General features: G+C 35.6%; 1 protein-coding gene across 1 annotated transcript in view; it reads left to right on the top strand.

Moving 5' to 3' along the window:
• The first annotated feature begins 3032 nt into the window (after nt 1-3032).
• LOC138175697 (lamin tail domain-containing protein 1-like) overlaps nt 3033-8696 on the top strand; it is an 88841-nt gene continuing 83177 nt past the window's right edge. The window contains exon 1 of the mRNA XM_069106210.1: nt 3033-3067. The gene's annotated coding sequence lies outside the window, so the exon portion shown is untranslated. The remainder of the gene's footprint in view (nt 3068-8696) is intronic.

Here is an 8696-nt window from a genome sequence, read left to right as displayed (position 1 = left end):
TTATTCAGCATTGTTGGAGAAAGATAAGTAAAAATTTCAGAAAGGTGGATCATCACTTGTTAAACATCAAAAGTTTTGTTACTTTAAATAATTTTTATAGAAATTTTTCCAAGGCATAGGATCCTCTTTCCTGACTTCCTAAAAATATATATATGGAAGATAATTTAAGTCTGGTTACTTGGGGTTGTTAGTTTTAATATAATAATGCCTTCAGACACCACTGGACAGTACTGGGCAGTTTGCACCTTCAGTAAATAGACCCAGACTCCTGTGTTATTTTTATTTTTTAGTTATTTTTTAAAATTCTTGTGTGTCTTATGCAATGCTCTCCCCCAAAGAATATGAGATAAAGTAGAAAGAATGGGTCTGGGAGAAGGGGAGTAAATTGACTAAGGTAAAATTGGAAGGGCAGCGAGAGATATAATAGAGGGCAAAGCAGGAATTGGAAGGCAAATGTTAGATTCAGTCTTTAGTGTTATAGCTATCTGAGAGGAAGCATTTTGTAGTAGAGTGTTTGACCTGCTATCAGGAAGACCTAGGATCCAGTTCCATCTGAAATGCTTAGGTTTTTGACCACAGTAAAGTCACTTCACATATCTGACCTCAGGCAAATCTTTATAACCAAAAATTGTGGATGAATTGGGGTCTACTGTAATTTCATTTATGATGTACCATCGAGTGCTAAAGGACTTAAAAGATGGAAATTCTTCAGTTTCCCAAACCTGTAGGATTTCCCCAATGTTCTCCATTAAAAAAAAGATAGTGATGGAGACAAACATATGTGAAAATTAATATTCTTCCATAGAGAGATGCTAATGGACAGAAAGAACTAAAACAGAATGTGACAGCCACACAACTGTATGAATAAGATTTTAGGTTTTCACCAATGAAGGAAAATCAGGTCTGCTAGTAAGTATGACTCAGAGCAGGGTAATCAACAGTTAAACAAGGTTATATGAACTCTTATAAATAAGCATTTGAACAATTAAAAATTGAACCCAGATGTTATTCCGCACTGTTATCACCGTCCTTCATAGAAATGGGGGAAAAGATGATGTAATAAAAAGAATTTTTTCATATGCCTTAAAAATAAGAACAGAAAATATATAAACATATTCAAATGGTGTCTGATTTCACAGTTAATTTGTAATAGGATATCTTTTTATGTGTATGCTGAAATAATTTTTTACCACATTGTGTGGTGAACCATGATGGACATCCCTGTATTATGGTGTAATGAAAAGAAAGCTTAGCTAGGTTTAAGTAAAAAAAACTTGGGCTCCAAATCTTGCCACTTTTTAATTGTGTGATACCCTCTCTAAAGTTTCCTTATGTTAATTTCTTTACCTGTAAACTGGTCATAACTGCAGCCTCTACCTCACAAAAGGTTAAATGATACAAGATATTATAAAGCACTACATAAATGTCTATTGTTACTATTTTATTACCCTATCTTGCACTATAAGATTATTCTTGGGTGAGCATAATTTCCTCATATCCCAGCTCTAGAGGAAGAGAATTGTAATAATCTGTAGTGAAGGTTTGGATAGCACACTACAGCAAGAATTTAAGTGAGTACCAAAAGTAGAGTCAAATCATAAACCATATGCATTGTGGTATAAATACTTATTATAGTGTTTTTAAAATGCAACTGTAAATTTCAGAGTTGGTTGAGGTTCTAACCTATATGTTATAAGTCTTCCGGTGTAAGATTCTCTAACTTTTTTTGGTTATAGCATGGTACAATGGAAAGAGCACTGACTATGGATTCTAATTCTGCCTCTGATGCTTACTATCTGGTGACCTTTGGCAAGTTGCTGAGTTTCCCTAGACCTTGATTTCCTTCTCTTTAAAATGGTGGAGTTGGACTAGATGGCTCCTGAGATCTCTTTCAGCCCTAAATCTGTAAATTTATGATTCTATGAACCTGTGGTCCTTATTAAGAATTAATGTTAGAATTAATTTTCAATTTTAACAAATGAATACTACTTGAGTTAAATAGTAGTATAAAGCATAAGGCCTAGGTAAAAAGTTCCTCTTTTTTTCTCCTTTCAGCTACTCAGTGTTATCATGCTTCTCCCTTGGGTTCTACCTATCAGAGACAAGATCTATAAGTTACACCAAGCTGATTGGGTCTCATTGTTTTATCCTCTTCCCTTGCTTTTTAAAAGCAGGTACCTCAGGAAGAGTGCAGAGCTTAACATGAAGGAGTGAATTGTTAACAGAAGAATTTAAGGTACCAGTGGGGAAAGTATTTAGGGTCAGGGAGGCTTTTCCTTATACCATGCTATGTATATATCTTTTCTCTCCTAATAAATTTTAAGTCCACTGAGGATATTCATATTCTTATTTATATTCATGTCCGTATCCACCAAGAGACCATAGTCGTACTAGGGCAACTAAATGTTGATTGAGCTCATTCAGCAAAAAGGTCAAGAAAGGAAGGCCTTGTGCCAAAGTATTCTTTAATTTACAAAGATTTGTTAGGGTTTGTAATTTGGATTTTGGTTCACAAATAACAAGGAGCTATAGATTGGTTGGGGTTTTTTTTTGCCTTTTTGGAGGGCAATTAGGGTTAAGGAACTTGCCCGAGATTATACGGCTAGTTTTTTTGTGTGGGTGTTAAGTGTCTGAGGCCTGAACCGAACTAGGGTCCTCCTGACTCTGGGGCTGGCGCTTTACTCACTGCGTATAGATTATTTCTTATTTATATTTAATGTGAACTACTCAAAAATCATAATTGTTTTTTCTTTTACCTTCTAGTTTCCTGAATTTAACTGATTACTATCTCATTATCTTTTTACTTTCTAGTTCATTCTTAATAGTTAATAACCTTTTGTAATAGATATCTGGTATCCCAAGAACCTATTGTTTTTATATTTCTCCTGAAAACTTCTTGGACTGCTTGTCACATTACTTATATGTGAGTCTGCCAAAGGCAGTGTTTTCCAGGTGCGTTTCATAACTTAATATTTGTAAAAGCCAGATTCAAACAGCTTTGTTTAAAAGTTGTTTGTTTGTCTTTACTTACAGTCTTCCAAAGGACCTAGACATTACCTGTTAAGGGGTAAGTATTTGAATTGTAATCAGAAATCTTGGGTGTGTGTATATTATAATCCCACTGCTATAAAAGGTTAGAGAAAGGTGAATGGTCTATATAGGAACAGACCAGCAAAGAGTAAGCTCTCAATTAAGAGGACATTTTGAGACAGTATTCATTACATGTAATCATGGAGTTGGAAAGGATCGTTGGTATAACTGTCAAGACTAAACTATCCCAAACATCTGGTTGCTTATCCTATTATTAAAAATGTCTAGGGAGAAAAGTTCTACAACATTTCTCAGTATTTCATTCCTGGGAGTTTATAAATCTTCATATAAATCTCTTCTCACTATAATTAAGTCACATTTTTTCCACTCACTCTGTAACAGATGAGGTGATTACCTTCCATATACTTGTCAATACGAATTCACTCAGTATTATCTCCTTTAACTAGCATCATTTTTAAACCATTCTGCCTAACTCCTGTTTTTGTATCTATTCTCTTCTTTAGACCTACTCATAAATTGGTATATCACTGTTAGGGTGTGGAACAGTTTATACTCTTTTAAAAATATCTTGAGTGGCAAAGAGTCTTATAGGGAAATATGTTGCCTTTGGCTTATCTTGATATGGATGAAAGAGGAAAGGGTTTGTGGGATTTATAAAAATTGAAAAATTTATATAACACAGGTGACATATCAAATATACATCTATATGTGTGTGAGTACACACATACATATATACATATACACACACATACACACATATGGCACTAAAAGGCCTCTGTTTTGTAAGGTCAGCTTTTTATAGATTGAGCAGGCGATCTCCTATACATACAACCAAGGAAAGTGCCTTAGTCCATTGGATCAGGTAGTTCCCCTTGATTAACCATTGTTTGACTGCACTCAACTTAAATATCTGTGACCCTATTGAATTAACTTGTTGATTTGTGAAAATGTCCTCAGTTTTGGTTAGTAATCTCTCCTTACTCCTTATAGGCCACTGAGTGGGCAGGTCTTCTTGACTTAGTCACCAGGCCCTTTGGAAGCTGCCCCTCATCAAGACTGGGGGTGACAATAAAGAATTATAGCGCTATTCTAAAGGACAAGTCCTTGGGCACTGAGTTATAAGCACATGGAAATCCCCACAGAGATAATATGCATGCTCAGCTCCACTGGAGGTGTCCCTCATTCAGCAGATCAAGGTTCACCTGATTATCTCCATATTGTGGTTGGTTTTTATTTGTTTTTTAAGGAAATTACCCTTTAAGATCTTTTAGGTGTAGCAGCACTGACTAATAATGAGGTCTCAGGTATGGCTGTCCCAGTGGGTGACTGGAGTAGAATGGAAGTTATTGTATAGAATTGAATGTTTAGGAACTGTGAGGTCAGGGTGTAAAAGTATATCAGTATGGATATTGAAAGCCCAAAGATGACAGCAAGGCATAAGGTAGAAAAGATTTCCGTGATTCAGGTCCTAAGCTTAGTGAGGAAGGTTACAGGGGTTGGCAGATAATGAATCACTAAGAGCAGTGGGATAAGGGTGGTTTAAGCAGACTGCATGAACTTCAAAGGAGCACCAAAAAGACAGTCTGGAATTGGCCGTCATGAATAAAAAGTATGCCAAAATTTCCCCCTGGTTTTGTGAGTCAAGAGGGTATGAGAGTGAGAACAGAAAATTATAAACTTCTATATTAGAGGTATCTGGGGACTTCTAGTCCAGTATAGAACTCTGAAGATATTCAAGGAAACATTTGAACTCTTAGATGTTTTTCTTAATGTTTAAAACCAAATTGTACTGTGCTGAACATGACATTTTCCTTACAAAGACTGTAACTGCCTATTTTCCTCTGTGTTAAATATAAGCTTTTAATTATTGACTTAAAGCACATCTTTATTTGTTCTCAGTTTGGATTTCTACTCCCATAAATCAGTACTATTTCAACTTTATTTTCTTTATTAAAAACATTTTATAGATATCTTGTTTTTTATCTCACCTATATATCCCAAGATATTCTCTCTCCATCCCCTCCCAGAGAACTCTCCTTTATATGAAAAAAATTTAAAGAGAGGGAAAAAAATTTAGCAAAACTAAGATTTTTAAAGTCTGACATCATACAGTGCCCCCCCCTTTTGCTAAGAAGTGAGGCAGATTACTTTCTCATATGTCTTTTTTGAAGTCAAGCTTGATCATTATGATTTGTAGCATTCATTTTCATTTGGTTTTTTTTTCATTCTTTTCATTTACATTGTTGTGGTCATTGTGTGTATTGTTTTCCTAATTCTGCTTACTCTATTTTTTATCAGTTCATATAGGTCTTCCCATGTTTCTCTGTGTTCCATTGTGGTTATTGTTTCCTAAGGCATAGCAATATTTCCTTGCATTTATGTACCATAACTTGTTTAGCCAATCTTCCATCTTTGGGCATTTACCTTTATTTCTCTGAGCAAGCTTTCGGTCATATTTTTCTTCATCCATCTCACACCTGTGACTTCATCCTCTTCTCTAATAGAATAAAGACTTTCATCAGCATATTCTCTCCCTCCTCATAACTTGCCCACTTCCCTCTCATCAAAATTTATTTTATATGCCACCTACTCCATAGAAATCAAAAGTGAAGAAATTACATCAAAGGGCAGAAACTCTCACAACCTGTATTTGGTGAATTAAGTGTTTGCAGATTATTGTCTTAACAAAAGTAGATAAATACAGATTGTGTTTATAATTCTTAAAAATAAAATATGAGTATAAAGACTCTTTCTTCGAAATATAACATATCCCCTTCCTCCAATGAACCATTTTGAGAAGAGATTAGAAGAAATGATTTCTCAAAAATTAGTGAATACTGTCAAGGGTGGCAGGTGTAAACCCACTATTTTTTGTAATCAGTCCTCCTCACCGACAATCTCCATTTTAGAGTGAAAATGTCAGGGCCCGAAATAGAAATATCTAACTCTACATTATTTTCTTTTATAGTCTATTATACTGAGTAACATGCTGTAACAGCATTATCACTTCCATTATCATAGCCCTAAGTTCTTAGGACCTCTCACTTGAACTATTGAACTAGTTTTCTAAATGGTAGAATGTTACCTCCAGTTTATCCTTCCTCCAGTCCATCATCCTAACGCACACGTTTGATCATGTCATGCCCCTGCTAAAAAGTCTTCAATAGGGGTGGCTAGGTGGCACAGTGAATAAAGCACCTGCGCTGGAGTCAGGAGGACCTGAGTTCAAATCCGACCTCAGACACTTAACACAAAAAGCTAGCCTTGGGCAAGTCGCTTAACCCCAATTGCCCTCCAAAAAGAAAAGAAAAAAAAAAGAAAAAATGTCTTCAATAGCTGGTTTAGTAGAAAGAACACAGTATGTACTTAAAGAGTCAGAGGACCTTTTTACGCCATTTATGCCTTTGGGCAAGTCATACTTCTCTCAGCCTCAGTTTTCCCATCTATCAAAAGAATGCATTAGACTTTTATGACCACTGAAGTCCCTTCCAGCTCTATAGAGAGAAATGCCTTGGCCTGACATTCAAGACTGTTTATCACTTGGTCCTGACTCACCAGCACTATCTCTAATTTCCCGTGTATTCTTTGCTCTTTCTGAAAGGAACCACTTGTCCCTTTCAATATACTTTCCTACTTCTGAGTCTTTACTCAAACTGTGCTGCCTTCCCCGGCCCTCTCCCCCACCCCAACTCTTAGCATTAGCATCCTTCCTATTAAATACCAATTAAAATATGACCTCCTCCATGGGGCCTTTTAGATTCTCTCAAGTTGTAATATTTCCCCCCTCTGTATTTAACATATATTGTTCATTATTTTCTCATCTATTTATCACAGTCTGATTTGATTGAAAGTTATTTGCATATGTTTTAGCACCTCCTCCTAAAATTTATAAACTCCTTAAAGGCAAAGGAGCATAGTATATTGGGCATAATAGGTGCTTAGTAAGTGTTTATTGAATGAATTAAAATTTCTTGACATGTCCAACTCACTCCTGTACTTTTACTTTGGGAGATAGATTTTATTAGTATAGGAGAAAATGATTTACCATCCACAGAGAGGATGCTCAGTAAACGAACACTTTGGTTAGTTTTAAAGCTATAAATGGCAGAACAAAAATCTATAAATGCCTAATAAGTTTGGTCCTAAATTCTCCAGATAATGGCAATACATCTACAAGTCCACCAAGTAATTGCAACAGGGACTATTGGATTGTGTAATGGCCATACTCTTCTCCTTACTAAGGGATTCAGAGTGATTAACTTTAATGACTTTAACCTTTAATCTTTGCAGAAATGAATTGTAGGGACAGGTGCTAGATCTGGCTGCCAAGGAATATAAATAAACATGTTTTAGACATCATTTTATGAATGAAAAGGTTGAGACATAAAGAAACATCTCTAGCAAAACTATTTATAAAATTCAGTTAGTCTGCGAGTTCTAGGAAATAAGTTTAAAGTGTGAGTTAACATTGAGTGATTGGAACACAAAGTGTGGAAATGTAATAAAATGCTAGAGTTGTTTAAGAAAAAACTCATAGAAAACAGTAAGGGTGATAAAGAGATAAAAGTGTGGTATATATTTTTGACAAGAGGCAGAAAGCAGAGAAGCCACTGTTGTTATTCTGGATGCCTTTTGACCTTGGGATCATTGAATTCTCTGTGCATCAGGCTGCATATGAAGTACTTCCTTCTGAAAAAATTGAGGTTAGAATACGTCATTCATCCTTACTTTATTAAATTTTGAAAGACTCTACTAAATGCTTTTATTTCAGCAGTTCAAAATAGAAAAAATGGGCCCAATTATCACACCAAGACTCCCATTAAAGTACACCACTTACCATGATATTTAAATCATTTTTTAAAAACTACATGAATGTATCACCCTTTTAGTATAGTGCATTCATGCTACTGGAGTTTGAAAGACTAGGGCTTTAGGCATACTACCTTCAGGTCTTGGTGATGGTTCATCCCAGAAGTGTTTTAGCACCTGTACTCATAGTGGTAGATAATTTCTGTAGGGATAATTAGTACCTGTGGGACTTTGGGGAAATCACTTAAGCTCACTGGAGGTGAAGGGGTTGGACTGAAACATTTCTGAGGTCCTATTTAGCTCTAGACTTATGATACTTTAAAATCTGCTTAATTGAAATTAATTTCAAGAAAAACAAACCCCAAACCAATAGAACTAACCTTTAGAAGTTCAAGACCCAGGCTGAGAGGATTATGTTATCCTAGTTCTCCATTTGATAGAATAAAGGCAGAATAGGTAGGCTATGTAGGAGGTATTGTTGCCCATATCCCTTCCTTATAAATGATATTTTCTATTTATGCTTAATAAATAATTAACAAATGGAAAGTTGCAGAAGGGAGGTAGGGCTCTAAAAACATCTTAGGGACCAAACAGCCTTTAAAATTACAACTTTTCTTCATAGTATTAATAGATTTAGAGCTGGATGGGACCTTAGAGTTTTTCTAATACAATACCCCACCCCACCCCCATTTTATAGATGAGGAAAATGAGGTTCTGTAAGGTTACATGACTTTCCTAACATCACCCTAGTAATAGGTAGCACATCCAGGATTCACACTCATATCCTTTGACTTGAGATCCAGTCTCTCTCTGTCTCTCTGTCTCTCTGTCTCTCT

The sequence above is a fragment of the Petaurus breviceps genome, unplaced genomic scaffold (assembly GCF_028583685.1).
Source record: "Petaurus breviceps papuanus isolate PSGF00001 unplaced genomic scaffold, PetGlider_PUasm1.0 79, whole genome shotgun sequence".
In the NCBI taxonomy this organism is placed as follows: Eukaryota; Metazoa; Chordata; class Mammalia; order Diprotodontia; family Petauridae; genus Petaurus; species Petaurus breviceps.
Note: the sequence above shows the minus strand (reverse complement) of the source record. Positions and strands in the feature narration are given on the sequence as shown.